At 49.0% G+C, this 22,280-nt stretch overlaps 17 non-coding genes across 17 annotated transcripts; all 17 read left to right on the top strand.

The window, feature by feature from the left end:
* Positions 1–499: 499 nt before the first annotated feature.
* Positions 500–571, top strand: Trnad-guc (transfer RNA aspartic acid (anticodon GUC)). Its single transcript has one exon. It is a non-coding gene; the product is annotated as a tRNA-Asp (tRNA).
* A 1,517-nt stretch (positions 572–2,088) lies between these two features.
* Positions 2,089–2,160, top strand: Trnad-guc (transfer RNA aspartic acid (anticodon GUC)). The gene has a single exon. It is a non-coding gene; the product is annotated as a tRNA-Asp (tRNA).
* Positions 2,161–7,418: 5,258 nt separating this feature from the next.
* On the top strand, positions 7,419–7,490 carry Trnad-guc (transfer RNA aspartic acid (anticodon GUC)). The gene has a single exon. It is a non-coding gene; the product is annotated as a tRNA-Asp (tRNA).
* A 156-nt stretch (positions 7,491–7,646) lies between these two features.
* Trnad-guc (transfer RNA aspartic acid (anticodon GUC)) lies at positions 7,647–7,718 on the top strand. Its single transcript has one exon. It is a non-coding gene; the product is annotated as a tRNA-Asp (tRNA).
* A 156-nt stretch (positions 7,719–7,874) lies between these two features.
* Trnad-guc (transfer RNA aspartic acid (anticodon GUC)) lies at positions 7,875–7,946 on the top strand. Its single transcript has one exon. It is a non-coding gene; the product is annotated as a tRNA-Asp (tRNA).
* A 157-nt stretch (positions 7,947–8,103) lies between these two features.
* On the top strand, positions 8,104–8,175 carry Trnad-guc (transfer RNA aspartic acid (anticodon GUC)). The gene has a single exon. It is a non-coding gene; the product is annotated as a tRNA-Asp (tRNA).
* Positions 8,176–8,332: 157 nt separating this feature from the next.
* Positions 8,333–8,404, top strand: Trnad-guc (transfer RNA aspartic acid (anticodon GUC)). The gene has a single exon. It is a non-coding gene; the product is annotated as a tRNA-Asp (tRNA).
* A 153-nt stretch (positions 8,405–8,557) lies between these two features.
* Trnad-guc (transfer RNA aspartic acid (anticodon GUC)) lies at positions 8,558–8,629 on the top strand. The gene has a single exon. It is a non-coding gene; the product is annotated as a tRNA-Asp (tRNA).
* A 153-nt stretch (positions 8,630–8,782) lies between these two features.
* On the top strand, positions 8,783–8,854 carry Trnad-guc (transfer RNA aspartic acid (anticodon GUC)). The gene has a single exon. It is a non-coding gene; the product is annotated as a tRNA-Asp (tRNA).
* Positions 8,855–9,695: 841 nt separating this feature from the next.
* Trnad-guc (transfer RNA aspartic acid (anticodon GUC)) lies at positions 9,696–9,767 on the top strand. The gene has a single exon. It is a non-coding gene; the product is annotated as a tRNA-Asp (tRNA).
* Positions 9,768–10,380: 613 nt separating this feature from the next.
* On the top strand, positions 10,381–10,452 carry Trnad-guc (transfer RNA aspartic acid (anticodon GUC)). The gene has a single exon. It is a non-coding gene; the product is annotated as a tRNA-Asp (tRNA).
* Positions 10,453–10,609: 157 nt separating this feature from the next.
* On the top strand, positions 10,610–10,681 carry Trnad-guc (transfer RNA aspartic acid (anticodon GUC)). The gene has a single exon. It is a non-coding gene; the product is annotated as a tRNA-Asp (tRNA).
* Positions 10,682–10,838: 157 nt separating this feature from the next.
* Positions 10,839–10,910, top strand: Trnad-guc (transfer RNA aspartic acid (anticodon GUC)). Its single transcript has one exon. It is a non-coding gene; the product is annotated as a tRNA-Asp (tRNA).
* Positions 10,911–16,168: 5,258 nt separating this feature from the next.
* Positions 16,169–16,240, top strand: Trnad-guc (transfer RNA aspartic acid (anticodon GUC)). The gene has a single exon. It is a non-coding gene; the product is annotated as a tRNA-Asp (tRNA).
* Positions 16,241–16,396: 156 nt separating this feature from the next.
* Trnad-guc (transfer RNA aspartic acid (anticodon GUC)) lies at positions 16,397–16,468 on the top strand. Its single transcript has one exon. It is a non-coding gene; the product is annotated as a tRNA-Asp (tRNA).
* Positions 16,469–21,723: 5,255 nt separating this feature from the next.
* Trnad-guc (transfer RNA aspartic acid (anticodon GUC)) lies at positions 21,724–21,795 on the top strand. Its single transcript has one exon. It is a non-coding gene; the product is annotated as a tRNA-Asp (tRNA).
* A 352-nt stretch (positions 21,796–22,147) lies between these two features.
* Trnad-guc (transfer RNA aspartic acid (anticodon GUC)) lies at positions 22,148–22,219 on the top strand. The gene has a single exon. It is a non-coding gene; the product is annotated as a tRNA-Asp (tRNA).
* The last annotated feature ends 61 nt before the right edge of the window (positions 22,220–22,280 follow it).

The following is a 22,280-nucleotide window of genomic DNA, read 5'->3' as shown; positions in this document are numbered from 1 at the left end:
CCGGTTGCCCAGCAGGAACGCAGGTCATTTGCGTCCAAGGACGGCGTAGTGGGCGATCTGGGTTCTCTGGACCGGGCGTCCAGCGAGAACCGGCTGGCCTTCAACGCCGAGCAGCTCCGAACACTCGCACGCACCACGCGCCACACGATCACACCACTTCGTCATCGCCCCCGCACGGCGAACACGGCAATGTCTTTTTGTTTTTCGCGCGCTTCCGTCCATATCATGACAGTAACCTATGAGTTTGTACGTCTAAGACGTCAATAAAGAAAAAAAAATAGTATAGTGGCCAGTATCCCCGCCTGTCACGCGGGAGACCGGGGTTCGATTCCCCGACGGGGAGTGTCTTTTTTTTCCTTTTTTTTCTGCACGCGTGTTCCCGTGGTCACCACACCCACGCTATCTATCGTTCGCACGCGCGTATTACTACACTTGTGCGCAGAATATTGCATTTTCAATGTTTCATATATGTAATGCTTTATGTGCGCCTTTTCATGTCTCCTCGTTAGTATAGTGGCCAGTATCCCCGCCTGTCACGCGGGAGACCGGGGTTCGATTCCCCGACGGGGAGTGTCTTTTTTTTTTTCCTTTTTTTTCTGCACGCGTGTTCCCATGGTCACCACACCCACGCTATCTATCGTTCGCGTGCGCGTGTTACTACACTTGTGCGCAGAATATTGCAGTTTCAATGTTTCATATATGTATTGCTTTATGAGCGCCTTTTCATGTCTCCTCGTTAGTATAGTGGCCAGTATCCCCGCCTGTCACGCGGGAGACCGTTGTTCGATTCCCCGACGGGCAGTGTCTTTTTTTTTTTTAACACGAAAGTGTTTTATGCCGGGGTCCACCAAGACTTCACTGACGTATTTCCGTCACGGAAATACGTCAGCTTACAATGTACACGAACATAATACAAAGAAAGAAACCAGAAGAAAAAGTTCCACAAACATGCAAAATTTGGAAATCGAACCCACGACCTCTCGGTCCGCGACGATAGACCGCCGAGCGTTTAACCCATTGCGCCACAAACGCATTTGCAGAGAGCTACACAGACGCGCCTTATATATCTAACACTCCTCCGTGTACCCGCGCTCTTGCTCGGGGCGGTGCCGCCGCCTACTAGCAGAAAAGAGAAGTACTGCATTAAGACACTAACGCGCACCGACAGTGAACGCTTCGGTGGTCTCAGCACTACGACGCCTCGATGCCAGCATTCGAAGGGACGCTGGCATCAAGAAGCACTACCAACGCCACCTAGGTGGCGTTCACCGTACTCAGCACAGCGGAGCGTGGCCTCCGCAATTAGCTCTGAAAATGTTTCTGAAGTTGATCGCGGAGGCTGCAATTACGACGCGCTGTACGCGCTGATTTGACTCGGTGACGATTCAGTTACGTGCTTTGTCTTGCGCGTTGTATTAGTGTGTCAGTTACGTGCTTCGTCTTTCGCGTTGTGCTAGCGTGTGCAGCGTAGTGCAGCTTCCATATGCACGACGGTTGCTCATGGTCATCGACGTTGGTAGTCGTGATGGAGGAGACGTGCCACCAGGCGTCAGCGTGGGTGCATCAACGCCTAAGGGCGCTTTAGCCACAAAACACCAATAGACATTATATATCAATGTGCAATAAACATTACACTACTTCTGTGAAGACACGTTTCACTTTCGTGTTCTATACCGATTCCTATATAAGAGGGATCAACCACATTTTTTTTTCCTTTTTTTTCTGCACGCGTGTTCCCATGGTCGCCACACCCACGCAATCTATCGTTCGCGCGCGCGTGTTACTACACTTGTGCGCAGAATATTGCATTTTCAATGTTTCATATATGTATTGCTTTATGAGCGCCTTTCCATGTCTCCTCGTTAGTATAGTGGCCAGTATCCCCGCCTGTCACGCGGGAGACAGGGGTTCGATTCCCCGACGGGGAGTGTCTTTTTTTTTTTCCTTTTTTTTTCTGCACGCGTGTTCCCATGGTCACCACACCCACGCTATCTATCGTTCGCACGCGCGTGTTACTACACTTGTGCGCAGAATATTGCATTTTCAATGTTTCATATATGTAATGCTTTATGTGCCTCTTTTCATGTCTCCTCGTTAGTATAGTGGCCAGTATCCCCGCCTGTCACGTGGGAGACCGGGGTTCGATTCCCCGACGGGGAGTGTCTTTTTTTTTCCTTTTTTTTCTGCACGCGTGTTCCCATGGTCACCACACCCACGCTATCTATCGTTCGCGCGCGCGTGTTACTACACTTGTGCGCAGAATATTGCATTTTCAATGTTTCATATATATAATGCTTTATGTGCGCCTTTTCATGTCTCCTCGTTAGTATAGTGGCCAGTCATTCTGCTTCCGGCCACCGAGCGTGACGGTTCGTGAATCATGGCCTCTCCCGGGGCAGCGACAGCGGTCACTTTTGGCCGCGGAAACAGGACCAACGACGAAGAGAAGGATTACCCTTTTATTTTGCCGCAACTGCCTAAAGGACGAGTGGCTACTAACACCGTGTTCTTACACGGGGAAGTACGTGCGAGACCATACAGGGTCGAGGACTTCAGAGACGCCCTACTGCCGACGGGCTTGCTGCCTGGCGTGGTATGCATAGGGGCGTACCAGATCAATCACGTGTGGGCGGTGACCCTTAAGGATGCGACCACCACGAAACGGCTGGTGGCCCTGAAGGAACTTCAAGTGAAAGGACCACGGTGCGTCATCGTCGACCCACAGGACCAGCAGGTGAAGCTTCGACTTCACTGGCTGCTGTATGGCGTTGCCGACGATGACGTCCGGGTGGCGTTTGCGCCCTTCGGCAACGTGGATGAGGTAAGCCAGGAGAGGTGGCGTGTCCAAGGTATGGGGGACAAGACCTCTACCACGCGGACCGTGCTCCTCAAGCTGAAGACCGGCGTCAAGGTAGAGGACCTTCCACATCAGGTCCGCGTCGGCGGAGAACTCGCTTTGGTGGTCGTTCCCGGTCGGCCCATGCAGTGCTTGCGTTGCCAGGGCACTGGGCACGTCCGGCGAGAGTGTAAGGTGCCGCGCTGCTCCCGTTGCAGACGTTTTGGGCACGTCGACGCCGACTGCATGAAGACGTACGCTACAGCGACAGGCCCAGCAGTGAGTGAAGCGGCAGCCGAAAATCTGATGGATGCAGCCGAGGCTGAAGACGCCGCCAAGGAAGCCGGATACCAAGTGCCGCCAGCGAAAACAAGTACCGTGACAGTGCCGGAGGGCGCTGAAGCCAAGGTGGACGAAGCTCCTGAGCAAGTGACTGGGCCGGCACGGGTCGACACGTTAGCTGTGCTTCGAAAGGAAGGTGCGAGTGAAGGCGAAAGCGATGACGAAGATTCAGAAATGGAACAGAGCGAGGCTGCCAACGACGGGGACCGGGCTGCTAGTCTTGGTGCAACCTTCAAGCGCCCCCGAGACGACGCCGGAGACAAGGATAACGCAGCATCCAGCACCGGGGATGGGCCGCCGGCAAAAGCGCCTCTTGGGAGGCGTTCGGGTTTCAAACCCAAACCGAATGTTCCACCCGAGAGAAGGCCTGTGGACAAAGCGCAGCACACCACCAACAACGCCGGGAAGCCGAGCGGCTCCGGAGGCGGCTAGCCGAGGGCTAGTCCTGAAAGGTAAGCACCATGCTCCGGGCCTACTTCATTCTTTAGTATAGCATGGCACCTGACCCGTCTCTCAGCATTGCCACACTAAACGTGCGAGGCTTTGCGGCTAGCCGTAGGCAGTGTCAAGTACTACGGTTGATCACTGACTACGACATAGACGTTTTAGCTGTCCAGGAGACCAAGGTAGACGGGGAGGAAGAGACCGGGAGCATGGTGCGGCGTTTCACGACTAGATATTATGCAGTCGTGAGCCACGCGGTAGGGACGTCCGCTGGATGTGTCCTGTTTGTTAAGAAGTTACGAGACCTGGTTGTTCAAAGTGTGTTTTCATGTCAGTCGGGAAGGATTGTTATTTGCGATTTTGTGTTTTGTAAAGTTGAATTCCGAGTTATATGCATATATGCGCCAAATGGGGTAGAAGAACGTGCATTATTTTTTTCGAGTCTTTTTCAGTATATTAGCAGTGAAAAGTGCATGCTTTTGTTGGGGGATTTCAACTGTGTTTTAAGTGCTCGGGATAGATGCAATAATGGTGGTATCCGCGACAAAAGCAGTCATATATTGTCTAGGCTGATCAGCGAAAGTGAACTAGACGATGTATGTGAGTGTCTGGAGGGGGAGCGGGAAGTGATGTATACGCGATTTCAAGGCAGTAGCCATGCGCGGTTAGACCGCTTGTTCATGTCACAGGACATGATTCCAAAGTGCCACAGTTATTCTGTTGCACCTGTGTCGTTCTCCGATCACTGCTTGGTGATGTGTACCATAGGAATGAAGAAGAAGAGTCAATCTTTTAACTGGGACCAATGGAAAATGAATGCCTTACTTCTAAAGGACGCGCCATTTGTAGACGCAATTCATGAGGCCGTTATGGAAGTAAGCGATGAATGTATTGAAACAATAGCAGAGAAATGGGAATGGTTCAAACAGAAGGTAAAAATGAAAGCAATAGAAAGATCTAGCCGCTTAAAGTTTGAGAGGGAAATGAAAGAACGAGACTTACGAAAGATACTTAATCAGCTGATAGCGCTGGAGTGCGAAGAGCCAGGGGCGTATAAGCAAGATATGCGAACCATCAAAGAAAAAATCGAACAGTTGGACAAAGAACGCTATCAAGGTGCGATTGTGCGCGCAAGAGCAAACGCATTAGTAGCGGGGGAGACGCCCACCAAAAGGGCGCTTGGACTTGAAAAAGCTCATAGTCGACGTAATCATGTCGATAAGATCTCGTGGAATGGCACACTCGTCGACGATATTAAGAGCATAGGCCGAGCGTTTTTAGAGTATTACCAGTCATTGTTTGCATACCAAGAAGCCAATGTAGATGAGTTCAAAAGGGTCTTTCTCAGTCGCATGCCGCGATTAAGTGACGACACGAAGGACCTATTAGAAGGCAATATAAGAGAACACGAAGTCGAAAAAGCAATAAATGATTTGTACAATGGCAAATCACCCGGACCTGACGGTCTGAGCGCGTGTTTTTATAAAGCCTTCAAGAAAGAACTGTCGCCCCTGCTAACAGACCTGTTTAACGCCGCGTATGTGAACAAAGCTTTGCCGCCTTCTTTTGGTAAAGCGCATACCATCTTGATACCTAAGAGTGACAAAGCGGAGAAACTTAGGCTCGTGACATCTTATAGGCCGATATCTTTAACCAATGTCGACTATAAGATTTTCATGAAGGTTTTGGCAGCCAGACTTCAAAGCGTCATCAAAGAAATCGTCGCAGACCACCAAACGTGTGGGATCAAAGGGAGGTCAATTTTTTCGAATATTCACACGATGCGGTGCGTGCTCGAGTGCTGTGACATCACTTACGATGGCGTCGCAGTGCTCCAGCTTGACCTAGAGAAAGCTTTTGACTGTGTGTCTCATGATATCTTGGTTGCCATTCTGGATCACGTTAATGTAGGTGCCATCATCACTGAGGGAGTGGCATTGGCGTATCAGAACTGCACAACACGCTTAATTGTGAATAAATCATTGGGGGCCCCCATTAACGTCATGCGTTCTGTGCGTCAAGGCTGCCCCCTCAGTCCTCTTTTGTTTGCAGTTTACATTGAAACGATGTGTTTGGCGATAACTGAGAATGATCAAATACGAGGTTATAGCTTGGCAGCCACAGAAGTCAAGCTCCTGGCATATGCAGATGATATCGCCGTGTGTTGTACAAACAGAGAAAGTGTAACGGAAACAATATGCGTTGTGAAACAGTTTTGTGATGTGACGGGCAGTAAAGTGAACTGGGGTAAGTCCCTCGGATTGTGGCACGGAGAGTGGTCCTCGGCCCCGGACAATTTTGCGAATGTGAGCTGGGTGAAAACCCCTACCAAGCATCTCGGCGTTCCCTTGGACAGCTACAAACAGAGCGAGGAATACTGGACAAACCAAATAAAAGAAACAAGAGAAAAAGCAGACAGGTGGAAAGGCATCAACCTGTCCATTTTTGCAAGGGCAACTGTATGCAATATGTTTTTCATTACGAAGTTGTGGTACGTCATGCAGACGTTGTTTTGTTCAAGAGTAAATGTGCAAAGATTGCACAGAGTGTTCGCCGTTTTTATCTGGGAATCTAGCTGGGAAAGATGTAGCCGAACAAACCTGTTCAGGCGGGTGAAGGATGGTGGCCTGGGCTTGGCGCATCTTTTTGTACGACAGATTGTCAATAGATTTTTGTTTTTTCGAGATGTGCGTGATCCTCTTCTGCGTACGGTATTACAGCTCAGATTAGGAGCTGCGCTGCCGGCACTGATTGTTAGTACCAATAGTATGCCAGGAACGATACGTGGCTATCTTAAAGAAGTAGTCGATAGTGTGCGCTTTCTTTCAGTGCGTTTTTCTTTCGAGTATTTATCCGGAGTGAAAAGAAAGACATTATATAAAGATGTGTGCGATATTGTATTTCCAGTGCCATTATACAGAGCGATATACAGTGGAGGACCAGGACAGGATGTCATTAAACGGGTGAAAAGAATGGAGGTGCCTACTGGGGCAAAAACATTCTTTTTTAGGCTACACACAGGAACACTGTCAGTGAAGACATTCATGGAAGAACGCGGCTTCCTTGTACCATGGGGCCCACACTGCTTGATTTGCAAGCAACCTGAAACTGTAGATCATGTGTTCTTGCATTGCTGGGAAGGTGTCTACTTCTGGGACGTCCTAAAACGGATAATCAAGGAGTTTCCGTTGAATCCGCATGGGATCAGGTACTTACCGATTGAGAATGAGGACGGGGTTCCATACGACCTAATTATGCTCAATGGCCTCCACTGTTTATGGCGGGCACGAATGGCTGGGTACCATTGCGACCCAGATGCTAGGCCTGCTCGTACTTATTTTCGAGAAAGTATGTCTCGTTTCATTGAAATTAAGAAAATGCAAGATTGTGTACCCGATTGGCTGTCGAGGATAGAACCTCTGACAGCTTTAAAAGAATTTTAGTTTGACAACGCCAGTCCATGTTGGGCGGATGGCTTTCATGTTCTTCAGTATGTTCTGTAGGTGTTCTTTTTGTGATGTCTGTTTCTATATTGTGTGCATTGTACATTGTCAAAGACCGGCAATAAATAAAAAAAAGTATAGTGGCCAGTATCCCCGCCTGTCACGCGGGAGACCGGGGTTCGATTCCCCGACGGGGAGTGTCTTTTTTTTTTCCTTTTTTTTCTGCACGCGTGTTCCCATGGTCACCACACCCACGCTATCTATCGTTCGCGCGCGCGTGTTACTACACTTGTGCGCAGAATATTGCATTTTCAATGTTTCATATATGTAATGCTTTATGTGCGCTTCATGTCTCCTCGTTAGTATAGTGGCCAGTATCCCCGCCTGTCACGCGGGAGACCGGGGTTCGATTCCCCGACGGGGAGTGTCTTTTTTTTTCCTTTTTTTCTGCACGCGTGTTCCCATGGTCACCACACCCACGCTATCTATCGTTCGCGCGCGCGTGTTACTACACTTGTGCGCAGAATATTGCATTTTCAATGTTTCATATATGTAATGCTTTATGTGCGCCTCTTCATGTCTCCTCGTTAGTATAGTGGCCAGTATCCCCGCCTGTCACGCGGGAGACCGGGGTTCGATTCCCCGACGGGGAGTGTCTTTTTTTTTTCCTTTTTTTCTGCACGCGTGTTCCCATGGTCACCACACCCACGCTATCTATCGTTCGCGCGCGCGTGTTACTACACTTGTGCGCAGAATATTGCATTTTCAATGTTTCATATATGTAATGCTTTATGTGCGCCTTTCATGTCTCCTCGTTAGTATAGTGGCCAGTATCCCCGCCTGTCACGCGGGAGACCGGGGTTCGATTCCCCGACGGGGAGTGTCTTTTTTTTTTCCTTTTTTTCTGCACGCGTGTTCCCATGGTCACCACACCCACGCTATCTATCGTTCGCGCGCGCGTGTTACTACACTTGTGCGCAGAATATTGCATTTTTAATGTTTCATATATGTAATGCTTTATGTGCGCCTCTTCATGTCTCCTCGTTAGTATAGTGGCCAGTATCCCCGCCTGTCACGCGGGAGACCGGGGTTCGATTCCCCGACGGGGAGTGTCTTTTTTTTTTTCCTTTTTTCTGCACGCGTGTTCCCATGGTCACCACACCCACGCTATCTATCGTTCGCGCGCGCGTGTTACTACACTTGTGCGCAGAATATTGCATTTTTAATGTTTCATATATGTAATGCTTTATGTGCGCCTTTTCATGTCTCCTCGTTAGTATAGTGGCCAGTATCCCCGCCTGTCACGCGGGAGACCGGGGTTCGATTCCCCGACGGGGAGTGTCTTTTTTTTTCCTTTTTCTGCACGCGTGTTCCCATGGTCACCACACCCACGCTATCTATCGTTCGCGCGCGCGTGTTACTACACTTGTGCGCAGAATATTGCATTTTTAATGTTTCATATATGTAATGCTTTATGTGCGCCTTTCATGTCTCCTCGTTAGTATAGTGGCCAGTATCCCCGCCTGTCACGCGGGAGACCGGGGTTCGATTCCCCGACGGGGAGTGTCTTTTTTTTTCCTTTTTCTGCACGCGTGTTCCCATGGTCACCACACCCACGCTATCTATCGTTCGCGCGCGCGTGTTACTACACTTGTGCGCAGAATATTGCATTTTTAATGTTTCATATATGTAATGCTTTATGTGCGCCTTTCATGTCTCCTCGTTAGTATAGTGGCCAGTATCCCCGCCTGTCACGCGGGAGACCGGGGTTCGATTCCCCGACGGGGAGTGTCTTTTTTTTTTCCTTTTTTTCTGCACGCGTGTTCCCATGGTCACCACACCCACGCTATCTATCGTTCGCGCGCGCGTGTTACTACACTTGTGCGCAGAATATTGCATTTTTAATGTTTCATATATGTAATGCTTTATGTGCGCCTCTTCATGTCTCCTCGTTAGTATAGTCGCCAGTATCCCCGCCTGTCACGCGGGAGACCGGGGTTCGATTCCCCGACGGGGAGTGTCTTTTTTTTTCCTTTTTCTGCACGCGTGTTCCCATGGTCACCACACCCACGCTATCTATCGTCCGCGCGCGCGTGTTACTACACTTGTGCGCAGAATATTGCATTTTTAATGTTTCATATATGTAATGCTTTATGTGCGCCTCTTCATGTCTCCTCGTTAGTATAGTGGCCAGTATCCCCGCCTGTCACGCGGGAGACCGGGGTACGATTCCCCGACGGGGAGTGTCTTTTTTTTTTCCTTTTTTTCTGCACGCGTGTTCCCATGGTCACCACACCCACGCTATCTATCGTCCGCGCGCGCGTGTTACTACACTTGTGCGCAGAATATTGCATTTTTAATGTTTCATATATGTAATGCTTTATGTGCGCCTCTTCATGTCTCCTCGTTAGTATAGTGGCCAGTATCCCCGCCTGTCACGCGGGAGACCGGGGTACGATTCCCCGACGGGGAGTGTCTTTTTTTTTTTCCTTTTTTCTGCACGCGTGTTCCCATGGTCACCACACCCACGCTATCTATCGTTCGCGCGCGCGTGTTACTACACTTGTGCGCAGAATATTGCATTTTTAATGTTTCATATATGTAATGCTTTATGTGCGCCTCTTCATGTCTCCTCGTTAGTATAGTGGCCAGTATCCCCGCCTGTCACGCGGGAGACCGGGGTTCGATTCCCCGACGGGGAGTGTCTTTTTTTTTTCCTTTTTCTGCACGCGTGTTCCCATGGTCACCACACCCACGCTATCTATCGTTCGCGCGCGCGTGTTACTACACTTGTGCGCAGAATATTGCATTTTTAATGTTTCATATATGTAATGCTTTATGTGCGCCTCTTCATGTCTCCTCGTTAGTATAGTGGCCAGTATCCCCGCCTGTCACGCGGGAGACCGGGGTACGATTCCCCGACGGGGAGTGTCTTTTTTTTTTTCCTTTTTTCTGCACGCGTGTTCCCATGGTCACCACACCCACGCTATCTATCGTTCGCGCGCGCGTGTTACTACACTTGTGCGCAGAATATTGCATTTTAATGTTTCATATATGTAATGCTTTATGTGCGCCTCTTCATGTCTCCTCGTTAGTATAGTGGCCAGTATCCCCGCCTGTCACGCGGGAGACCGGGGTACGATTCCCCGACGGGGAGTGTCTTTTTTTTTTTCCTTTTTTTCTGCACGCGTGTTCCCATGGTCACCACACCCACGCTATCTATCGTTCGCGCGCGCGTGTTACTACACTTGTGCGCAGAATATTGCATTTTCAATGTTTCATATATGTAATGCTTTATGTGCGCCTCTTCATGTCTCCTCGTTAGTATAGTGGCCAGTATCCCCGCCTGTCACGCGGGAGACCGGGGTTCGATTCCCCGACGGGGAGTGTCTTTTTTTTTTCCTTTTTTTCTGCACGCGTGTTCCCATGGTCACCACACCCACGCTATCTATCGTTCGCGCGCGCGTGTTACTACACTTGTGCGCAGAATATTGCATTTTCAATGTTTCATATATGTAATGCTTTATGTGCGCCTCTTCATGTCTCCTCGTTAGTATAGTGGCCAGTATCCCCGCCTGTCACGCGGGAGACCGGGGTTCGATTCCCCGACGGGGAGTGTCTTTTTTTTTTCCTTTTTTTTCTGCACGCGTGTTCCCATGGTCACCACACCCACGCTATCTATCGTTCGCGCGCGCGTGTTACTACACTTGTGCGCAGAATATTGCATTTTCAATGTTTCATATATGTAATGCTTTATGTGCGCCTTTCATGTCTCCTCGTTAGTATAGTGGCCAGTATCCCCGCCTGTCACGCGGGAGACCGGGGTTCGATTCCCCGACGGGGAGTGTCTTTTTTTTTTCCTTTTTTTCTGCACGCGTGTTCCCATGGTCACCACACCCACGCTATCTATCGTTCGCGCGCGCGTGTTACTACACTTGTGCGCAGAATATTGCATTTTCAATGTTTCATATATGTAATGCTTTATGTGCGCCTCTTCATGTCTCCTCGTTAGTATAGTGGCCAGTATCATTCTGCTTCCGGCAGCCGAGCTGTGCGGACGTGTGAATCATGGGCTCCGATGGAGCAGCTTTTGCGGCTACCAGCCGCGGTAACAGGCTTATCGAGAACGAGGAAGTGAGCTACCAGTTTATTTTGCCACCTCTGCCCAAGGGACCTGTTGTAAAGAACACCGTGTTTTTGCATGGCGACGTGCGAGCAAGGCCCTACAGGGTCGAAGACTTCCGAGACGTGCTCGTCCCGACTGGATTGCTACCGGAAGTCGTGGCCCTTGGTGCCTACCAGATCAATCATGTTTGGGCGGTCACCTTCTCGAACGACGAGGCGGCGAAGAAACTGCTAGCATTGAAAGAACTCAACGTGAAAGGGCGTCGCTGCGTAGTCGTCGACCCTCAAGACCAACAGGTACGCCTTCGCCTTCATTGGTTGCTGTACTGGGTGGAGGACGAAGACGTAAAGACAGCGCTGGCAGCCTTTGGCAAGGTCATTGAAGTGACGCGAGAACGATGGCGCGTCAAAGGCGTCGGAGATAAGGATTCCACGTCTCGAACTGTTCTTCTGAAACTGAAGAGCGGAATGAAAGTTGACGACCTTCCGCACCAAATCCGAGTAGCAGGTGAACTGGCCCTTGTCGTGGTGCCTGGACGGCCAATGCAGTGCCTACGGTGCAAGGGTGTAGGGCATGTCCGTCGCGAGTGCAAAGTGCCGCGATGCTCGCGATGCCGTAACTTTGGCCATACTGAAGATCAGTGCGTACGCACGTACGCCACAGCCGTGGGGCCACCAGCAAGCGAAATCGCCGCAGAGATGAGAATGGATGCTGCTGAAGCCGAGGACGCCGCCAAAGGGGCGGGTGACCAGGTGAGCGCCAACAACGCGGAGGCGACAACAAAAACAGAGGGAGAGACGAAAGGCGTCCTTGTTACCCCCGAAAAGAAAGAAGAGTCATCAGGTTCTTCAGAAGAACTGGAGAAAGGCAGCGAAAACCGCCTTGTATCTGATGACGCCACGTTCGTCGCAGGAGGTGGGGATTCGGCCCAAGACAGCGACGCTATGGAAGTGAGCGGCAACGCTGCCTTCAAAAGGCCGCTTGACGTCACCGACGGCAAAGCAACTCCTAAGAATCACGCCGACGGGCCGCCTGCAAAGTCAACTATGATAAGAAGGAGCAGCTTCAAGCCCTGTCCAAACATCTCTCGGGACAGGAAGGAGGGCGACAAGCCACCACCGACTACGGACCATGCCAGACCACCGGACGGTCCCGGGGGCGTCTAGCCGCTGGCTAGACGTTGCGGTGAGCACGATGCCTCGGGCCTTTCTCTCTTTCCCGTAGTAGCAATGGCATCCAACCCGACGCTTAGCTTGGGCACGCTAAACGTGAGAGGTCTGGCCGCCAAGCGTAAACAAAGCCAAGTGTACCGGATGATGGTGGACCAAGACCTCGACGTTCTAGCCGTGCAGGAGACAAAAGTCGAAGGGGAGGAAGAGACCCGAGGCATGGTGCTAAGGTTTATGCCTTCGTATTATGCGGTAGTGAGCCATGCCAAAGGAGCGTCGGCAGGTGTTATTTTATTTATTAAGAAGCTGCCCGGGCTATTGATCGAAAATTATTTTTCGTGTCCTTCTGGCAGACTAGTGTACTGCGACTTTGCTGTTGGTAATGATTCTTGGCGGGTGATATGTATATATGCACCCAATATATGCGATGAACGCAAGATGTTTTTTTCCGCGTTAAAGGCACACATATGCGCGCATAGAAAAGTCATTATTATGGGAGATTTTAATTGTGTACTCAGCGATCGAGATAGAACAGGCAAGAGAAGAAATGATAAAAGCTGTCATGTCCTCAGTGAACTATTAGGCGAGTGTGACTTGGACGACGTGGCTGATTGCCTAGTCGGAACACGCCAGGTTCAATACACGCACTTCCAAGGCAATAGTCATGCTCGTCTTGACAGGATATACGTGACACTAGATGTTATACCCATATGTCGCAGCTACGATGTCATACCTATTTCATTCACCGACCACTGTTTGGTCAAGACATGTGTTGGACGCAAAGGAAAGGGCAACACTTTCACGTGGGAAATGTGGAAAATGAATTCCAAATTGTTAAAGGACGAGCTTTTTCTATGCAACGTACAAGAACACTTGAAGGAAGTAGAAAACAACAAAGTGGCGCAAATCACTGAAAAATGGGAAATTTTTAAACAACGAATTAAGTTAACCGCCATCGACCGATCCTGTAAAATAAAGTACGAAGAAAGAGCTAAAGAGAAAGAACTAAGGGCAGTGTTGGAAAAATTAACGGCCTTAGAGTGCAGCCAGCCGGGCGCATACAAGGACGATTTACGCAGCATCAAAGCGAAATTGGAGCTATGCGATGAAGAGCGATATCGAGGAGCGATTATACGCGCAAGGGCAGAGGCATTGACAGCAGATGAAACGCCAACTAAACGCGCGCTAGGTCTGGAGAAAACGCATGCGCGGCGCAATCACATAGATACTATTGAAGTAGATAGTAATGAAATAACTGACGGTGAGGAGATAGCACAAGCGTTTTTCAAGCACTTCCAAGAACTTTTTGCATCGAGAACTGTTGACCTAGAGGCCTTTAGAGCTGCGTTTTTGGGGCGTATGCCGCAACTCAGCGACGAGACGAAGAACAGGCTCGAGGCACCGATATCAACTCGTGAAGTTGAACAAGCAATTGAAGATTTAAAAGTCGGAAAATCACCCGGTCCGGATGGCCTTTGTGCCGATTTTTATAAACTGTTTAAATCAGATCTATCGCCTCTACTCGCTGACGTGTTTAACGAAGCGTATGAAGTAAACGCATTGCCACTTTCTTTCGGGCAAGCGCACACTGTACTAATCCCTAAGACTGACCAGCCTGCGAAACTGAAACATGTAACATCGTACAGACCAATATCACTTACCAACAGTGATTACAAAATATTCATGAAGATAATCGCAGACAGGTTACAAACAATAATGGAAACCATAGTAGGTCGGCACCAAACATGCGGAATCAAAGGACGAAGCATTAACACGAACGTACACATAATGAGATCGATTTTGGAATGTTGTGACGCCTTAAGGGCACGAGTTGCGATTCTTCAACTTGACTTGGAGAAAGCTTTTGACTGTGTTGCTCACAGTATTTTATTTGCCATTCTTAAGCATATAAATGTCGGGTCCATAATTACTGACGGGGTAGCCATGGCGTACCGGAACGGCACTACTAAGCTTATAATTAACAAGACATTGGGGGCCCCCATCAGCATTCAACGTTCCGTGCGTCAAGGCTGCCCAGTCAGCCCACTTTTGTTCTGTATTTATCTGGAGAGTTTGTGTTTGGCAGTCATTGAGAACAAATGTATTCATGGGTTTACGATGCAAGCGTCAGAAGTCAAACTCCTGGCCTATGCTGACGACGTAGCCGTGTGTTGCAAAGACAAGGAGAGCATTTTACAGACGATAAATGTTGTGAAAAACTTCGGTGAAATCACAGGTAGTCGAGTAAACTGGAGCAAGTGCCTCGGTATTTGGCATGGAGAGTGGCCTGAGGCTCCTGCTTTATATGCGAATGTCAAGTGGTCAACAACGCCAGTAAGGTACTTAGGCGCACCACTCGAAGCTTACAAACAGAGTGACGAGTACTGGCAGGACCAGCTTAAAAGTGCTAAAGAGAAGGCTGAGGCGTGGAAGGCCAAATACCTTTCAGTATTTGCCAGGGCTACTGTATGCAACTTGTTTTTCGTCGCTAAGCTATGGTATGTCATGCAATTCATTTTCTGTAACAGGGTCAATGTGCAGAAATTCCACAGAGTTTTTGCCGTGTTTGTGTGGGGTTCCGGATGGGAGAGATGTTGTCGCAATAATTTGTTCAGACGGGTGAAAGATGGAGGATTAGGGCTGGCCCACCTGTTTGTTAGGCAACTTGTTGGACGTTTTATTTTCTTTCGGAACAACGATGATCCTTTTTTGCAAACAGTCTGTAGAGTTAGACTCGCGCACTTGTTGCCAGAGTTGATTGTATGCTCCCAAGGTGTGCCAGCGGCTGTGTTTGGTTTTTACAGGGAAATTGGATTCAGTGTTCGTTTCCTTGCTGTACGGTATTCGAAAGAATATTTGTTTAATGTCTCAAGGAAAAAGCTGCGCAACGATATAATGGACAGCCTTTTTCCCCCGCCTCTGTACAGAACCATATACAGTCGAGGCCCAGGCCAGAATGTTTTTAAACGCCTCAAACGAATGCAGGTACCGCCAGGTATGAAAAGTTTCTTTTTCAAACTACACACAGGTACACTTTCAGTTGCAACGTTCCTAGAAGAAAGAGGCTTTTACATGCCCTGGGGCTCACAGTGTATAATTTGCAAACAACCTGAAACCATAGACCATGTTTTTTTACACTGCTGGGAAGGAGTATACTTATGGGATGTTTTACAGCGCACAATAAAGAATTTCCTCTTGACCCACATGGCATCAGATTTTTGCCGATAGACGACGATGACGGAACACCGTTTGATCAGATTATGCTGACTGGCCTCTACTGTATATGGCGCTCCCGCATGGCAGGCTTCTATTGCGATCCCGATAGAAGACCAGCCCGTGTGTATTTTCGGGAACAAATAAGACGTTTTCTTGATGTGGTTGCAACACAAGAGTGTCCCCCACCTTGGATGGCCAGGATGGAACCCCTGGCCAATCTTAAGGAATTCTGAACAAAGCCTGTTACAATATGACAGGCTGCATGTGCTTATTATTTATACTTAACAGATGAGAAGTCCATCTGTGTTTGTACATATCTTAGTTATGTTGGTATTCTTATGTACCGCTGCTTACCGGTAATAAAGAAAAAAAAAATAGTGGCCAGTATCCCCGCCTGTCACGCGGGAGACCGGGGTTCGATTCCCCGACGGGGAGTGTCTTTTTTTTTCCTTTTTTTTCTGCACGCGTGTTCCCATGGTCACCACACCCACGCTATCTATCGTTCGCGCGCGCGTGTAACTACACTTGTGCGCAGAATATTGCATTTTCAATGTTTCATATATGTAATGCTTTATGTGCGCCTTTTCATGTCTCCTCGTTAGTATAGTGGCCAGTATCCCCGCCTGTCACGCGGGAGACCGGGGTTCGATTCCCCGACGGGGAGTGTCTTTTTTTTCCTTTTTTTTCTGCACGCGTGTTCCCATGGTCACCACACCCACGCTATCTATCGTTCGCGCGCGCGTGTTACTACACTTGTGCGCAGAATATTGCATTTTCAATGTTTCATATATGTAATGCTTTATGTGCGCCTCTTCATGTCTCCTCGTTAGTATAGTGGCCAGTATCCCCGCCTGTCACGCGGGAGACCGGGGTTCGATTCCCCGACGGGGAGTGTCTTTTTTTTTTCCTTTTTTTCTGCACGCGTGTTCCCATGGTCACCACACCCACGCTATCTATCGTTCGCGCGCGCGTGTTACTACACTTGTGCGCAGAATATTGCATTTTTAATGTTTCATATATGTAATGCTTTATGTGCGCCTCTTCATGTCTCCTCGTTAGTATAGTGGCCAGTATCATTCTGCTTCCGGCAGCCGAGCTGTGCGGACGTGTGAATCATGGGCTCCGATGGAGCAGCTTTTGCGGCTACCAGCCGCGGTAACAGGCTTATCGAGAACGAGGAAGTGAGCTACCAGTTTATTTTGCCACCTCTGCCAAGGGACCTGTTGTAAAGAACACCGTGTTTTTGCATGGCGACGTGCGAGCAAGGCCCTACAGGGTCGAAGACTTCCGAGACGTGCTCGTCCCGACTGGATTGCTACCGGAAGTCGTGGCCCTTGGTGCCTACCAGATCAATCATGTTTGGGCGGTCACCTTCTCGAACGACGAGGCGGCGAAGAAACTGCTAGCATTGAAAGAACTCAACGTGAAAGGGCGTCGCTGCGTAGTCGTCGACCCTCAAGACCAACAGGTACGCCTTCGCCTTCATTGGTTGCTGTACTGGGTGGAGGACGAAGACGTAAAGACAGCGCTGGCAGCCTTTGGCAAGGTCATTGAAGTGACGCGAGAACGATGGCGCGTCAAAGGCGTCGGAGATAAGGATTCCACGTCTCGAACTGTTCTTCTGAAACTGAAGAGCGGAATGAAAGTTGACGACCTTCCGCACCAAATCCGAGTAGCAGGTGAACTGGCCCTTGTCGTGGTGCCTGGACGGCCAATGCAGTGCCTACGGTGCAAGGGTGTAGGGCATGTCCGTCGCGAGTGCAAAGTGCCGCGATGCTCGCGATGCCGTAACTTTGGCCATACTGAAGATCAGTGCGTACGCACGTACGCCACAGCCGTGGGGCCACCAGCAAGCGAAATCGCCGCAGAGATGAGAATGGATGCTGCTGAAGCCGAGGACGCCGCCAAAGGGGCGGGTGACCAGGTGAGCGCCAACAACGCGGAGGCGACAACAAAAACAGAGGGAGAGACGAAAGGCGTCCTTGTTACCCCCGAAAAGAAAGAAGAGTCATCAGGTTCTTCAGAAGAACTGGAGAAAGGCAGCGAAAACCGCCTTGTATCTGATGACGCCACGTTCGTCGCAGGAGGTGGGGATTCGGCCCAAGACAGCGACGCTATGGAAGTGAGCGGCAACGCTGCCTTCAAAAGGCCGCTTGACGTCACCGACGGCAAAGCAACTCCTAAGAATCACGCCGACGGGCCGCCTGCAAAGTCAACTATGATAAGAAGGAGCAGCTTCAAGCCCTGTCCAAACATCTCTCGGGACAGGAAGGAGGGCGACAAGCCACCACCGACTACGGACCATGCCAGACCACCGGACGGTCCCGGGGGCGTCTAGCCGCTGGCTAGACGTTGCGGTGAGCACGATGCCTCGGGCCTTTCTCTCTTTCCCGTAGTAGCAATGGCATCCAACCCGACGCTTAGCTTGGGCACGCTAAACGTGAGAGGTCTGGCCGCCAAGCGTAAACAAAGCCAAGTGTACCGGATGATGGTGGACCAAGACCTCGACGTTCTAGCCGTGCAGGAGACAAAAGTCGAAGGGGAGGAAGAGACCCGAGGCATGGTGCTAAGGTTTATGCCTTCGTATTATGCGGTAGTGAGCCATGCCAAAGGAGCGTCGGCAGGTGTTATTTTATTTATTAAGAAGCTGCCCGGGCTATTGATCGAAAATTATTTTTCGTGTCCTTCTGGCAGACTAGTGTACTGCGACTTTGCTGTTGGTAATGATTCTTGGCGGGTGATATGTATATATGCACCCAATATATGCGATGAACGCAAGATGTTTTTTTCCGCGTTAAAGGCACACATATGCGCGCATAGAAAAGTCATTATTATGGGAGATTTTAATTGTGTACTCAGCGATCGAGATAGAACAGGCAAGAGAAGAAATGATAAAAGCTGTCATGTCCTCAGTGAACTATTAGGCGAGTGTGACTTGGACGACGTGGCTGATTGCCTAGTCGGAACACGCCAGGTTCAATACACGCACTTCCAAGGCAATAGTCATGCTCGTCTTGACAGGATATACGTGACACTAGATGTTATACCCATATGTCGCAGCTACGATGTCATACCTATTTCATTCACCGACCACTGTTTGGTCAAGACATGTGTTGGACGCAAAGGAAAGGGCAACACTTTCACGTGGGAAATGTGGAAAATGAATTCCAAATTGTTAAAGGACGAGCTTTTTCTATGCAACGTACAAGAACACTTGAAGGAAGTAGAAAACAACAAAGTGGCGCAAATCACTGAAAAATGGGAAATTTTTAAACAACGAATTAAGTTAACCGCCATCGACCGATCCTGTAAAATAAAGTACGAAGAAAGAGCTAAAGAGAAAGAACTAAGGGCAGTGTTGGAAAAATTAACGGCCTTAGAGTGCAGCCAGCCGGGCGCATACAAGGACGATTTACGCAGCATCAAAGCGAAATTGGAGCTATGCGATGAAGAGCGATATCGAGGAGCGATTATACGCGCAAGGGCAGAGGCATTGACAGCAGATGAAACGCCAACTAAACGCGCGCTAGGTCTGGAGAAAACGCATGCGCGGCGCAATCACATAGATACTATTGAAGTAGATAGTAATGAAATAACTGACGGTGAGGAGATAGCACAAGCGTTTTTCAAGCACTTCCAAGAACTTTTTGCATCGAGAACTGTTGACCTAGAGGCCTTTAGAGCTGCGTTTTTGGGGCGTATGCCGCAACTCAGCGACGAGACGAAGAACAGGCTCGAGGCACCGATATCAACTCGTGAAGTTGAACAAGCAATTGAAGATTTAAAAGTCGGAAAATCACCCGGTCCGGATGGCCTTTGTGCCGATTTTTATAAACTGTTTAAATCAGATCTATCGCCTCTACTCGCTGACGTGTTTAACGAAGCGTATGAAGTAAACGCATTGCCACTTTCTTTCGGGCAAGCGCACACTGTACTAATCCCTAAGACTGACCAGCCTGCGAAACTGAAACATGTAACATCGTACAGACCAATATCACTTACCAACAGTGATTACAAAATATTCATGAAGATAATCGCAGACAGGTTACAAACAATAATGGAAACCATAGTAGGTCGGCACCAAACATGCGGAATCAAAGGACGAAGCATTAACACGAACGTACACATAATGAGATCGATTTTGGAATGTTGTGACGCCTTAAGGGCACGAGTTGCGATTCTTCAACTTGACTTGGAGAAAGCTTTTGACTGTGTTGCTCACAGTATTTTATTTGCCATTCTTAAGCATATAAATGTCGGGTCCATAATTACTGACGGGGTAGCCATGGCGTACCGGAACGGCACTACTAAGCTTATAATTAACAAGACATTGGGGGCCCCCATCAGCATTCAACGTTCCGTGCGTCAAGGCTGCCCAGTCAGCCCACTTTTGTTCTGTATTTATCTGGAGAGTTTGTGTTTGGCAGTCATTGAGAACAAATGTATTCATGGGTTTACGATGCAAGCGTCAGAAGTCAAACTCCTGGCCTATGCTGACGACGTAGCCGTGTGTTGCAAAGACAAGGAGAGCATTTTACAGACGATAAATGTTGTGAAAAACTTCGGTGAAATCACAGGTAGTCGAGTAAACTGGAGCAAGTGCCTCGGTATTTGGCATGGAGAGTGGCCTGAGGCTCCTGCTTTATATGCGAATGTCAAGTGGTCAACAACGCCAGTAAGGTACTTAGGCGCACCACTCGAAGCTTACAAACAGAGTGACGAGTACTGGCAGGACCAGCTTAAAAGTGCTAAAGAGAAGGCTGAGGCGTGGAAGGCCAAATACCTTTCAGTATTTGCCAGGGCTACTGTATGCAACTTGTTTTTCGTCGCTAAGCTATGGTATGTCATGCAATTCATTTTCTGTAACAGGGTCAATGTGCAGAAATTCCACAGAGTTTTTGCCGTGTTTGTGTGGGGTTCCGGATGGGAGAGATGTTGTCGCAATAATTTGTTCAGACGGGTGAAAGATGGAGGATTAGGGCTGACCCACCTGTTTGTTAGGCAACTTGTTGGACGTTTTATTTTCTTTCGGAACAACGATGATCCTTTTTTGCAAACAGTCTGTAGAGTTAGACTCGCGCACTTGTTGCCAGAGTTGATTGTATGCTCCCAAGGTGTGCCAGCGGCTGTGTTTGGTTTTTACAGGGAAATTGGATTCAGTGTTCGTTTCCTTGCTGTACGGTATTCGAAAGAATATTTGTTTAATGTCTCAAGGAAAAAGCTGCGCAACGATATAATGGACAGCCTTTTTCCCCCGCCTCTGTACAGAACCATATACAGTCGAGGCCCAGGCCAGAATGTTTTTAAACGCCTCAAACGAATGCAGGTACCGCCAGGTATGAAAAGTTTCTTTTTCAAACTACACACAGGTACACTTTCAGTTGCAACGTTCCTAGAAGAAAGAGGCTTTTACATGCCCTTGGGCTCACAGTGTATAATTTGCAAACAACCTGAAACCATAGACCATGTTTTTTTACACTGCTGGGAAGGAGTATACTTATGGGATGTTTTACAGCGCACAATAAAGAATTTCCTCTTGACCCACATGGCATCAGATTTTTGCCGATAGACGACGATGACGGAACACCGTTTGATCAGATTATGCTGACTGGCCTCTACTGTATATGGCGCTCCCGCATGGCAGGCTTCTATTGCGATCCCGATAGAAGACCAGCCCGTGTGTATTTTCGGGAACAAATAAGACGTTTTCTTGATGTGGTTGCAACACAAGAGTGTCCCCCACCTTGGATGGCCAGGATGGAACCCCTGGCCAATCTTAAGGAATTCTGAACAAAGCCTGTTACAATATGACAGGCTGCATGTGCTTATTATTTATACTTAACAGATGAGAAGTCCATCTGTGTTTGTACATATCTTAGTTATGTTGGTATTCTTATGTACCGCTGCTTACCGGTAATAAAGAAAAAAAAATAGTGGCCAGTATCCCCGCCTGTCACGCGGGAGACCGGGGTTCGATTCCCCGACGGGGAGTGTCTTTTTTTTCCTTTTTTTTCTGCACGCGTGTTCCCATGGTCACCACACCCACGCTATCTATCGTTCGCGCGCGCGTGTAACTACACTTGTGCGCAGAATATTGCATTTTCAATGTTTCATATATGTAATGCTTTATGTGCGCCTTTTCATGTCTCCTCGTTAGTATAGTGGCCAGTATCCCCGCCTGTCACGCGGGAGACCGGGGTTCGATTCCCCGACGGGGAGTGTCTTTTTTTTTCCTTTTTTCTGCACGCGTGTTCCCATGGTCACCACACCCACGCTATCTATCGTTCGCGCGCGCGTGTTACTACACTTGTGCGCAGAATATTGCATTTTCAATGTTTCATATATGCGTTAGTATAGTGGCCAGTATCCCCGCCTGTCACGCGGGAGACCGGGGTTCGATTCCCCGACGGGGAGTGTCTTTTTTTTTTCCTTTTTTTCTGCACGCGTGTTCCCATGGTCACCACACCCACGCTATCTATCGTTCGCGCGCGCGTGTTACTACACTTGTGCGCAGAATATTGCATTTTCAATGTTTCATATATGTAATGCTTTATGTGCGCCTTTTCATGTCTCCTCGTTAGTATAGTGGCCAGTATCCCCGCCTGTCACGCGGGAGACCGGGGTTCGATTCCCCGACGGGGAGTGTCTTTTTTTTCCTTTTTTTTCTGCACGCGTGTTCCCATGGTCACCACACCCACGCTATC

Source organism: Dermacentor silvarum, chromosome 4 (assembly GCF_013339745.2).
Source record: "Dermacentor silvarum isolate Dsil-2018 chromosome 4, BIME_Dsil_1.4, whole genome shotgun sequence".
NCBI classification, from domain to species: domain Eukaryota; kingdom Metazoa; phylum Arthropoda; class Arachnida; order Ixodida; family Ixodidae; genus Dermacentor; species Dermacentor silvarum.
The sequence above is the reverse complement of the archived record's forward strand: the minus strand, read 5'-3'. Positions and strand labels throughout refer to the sequence as shown.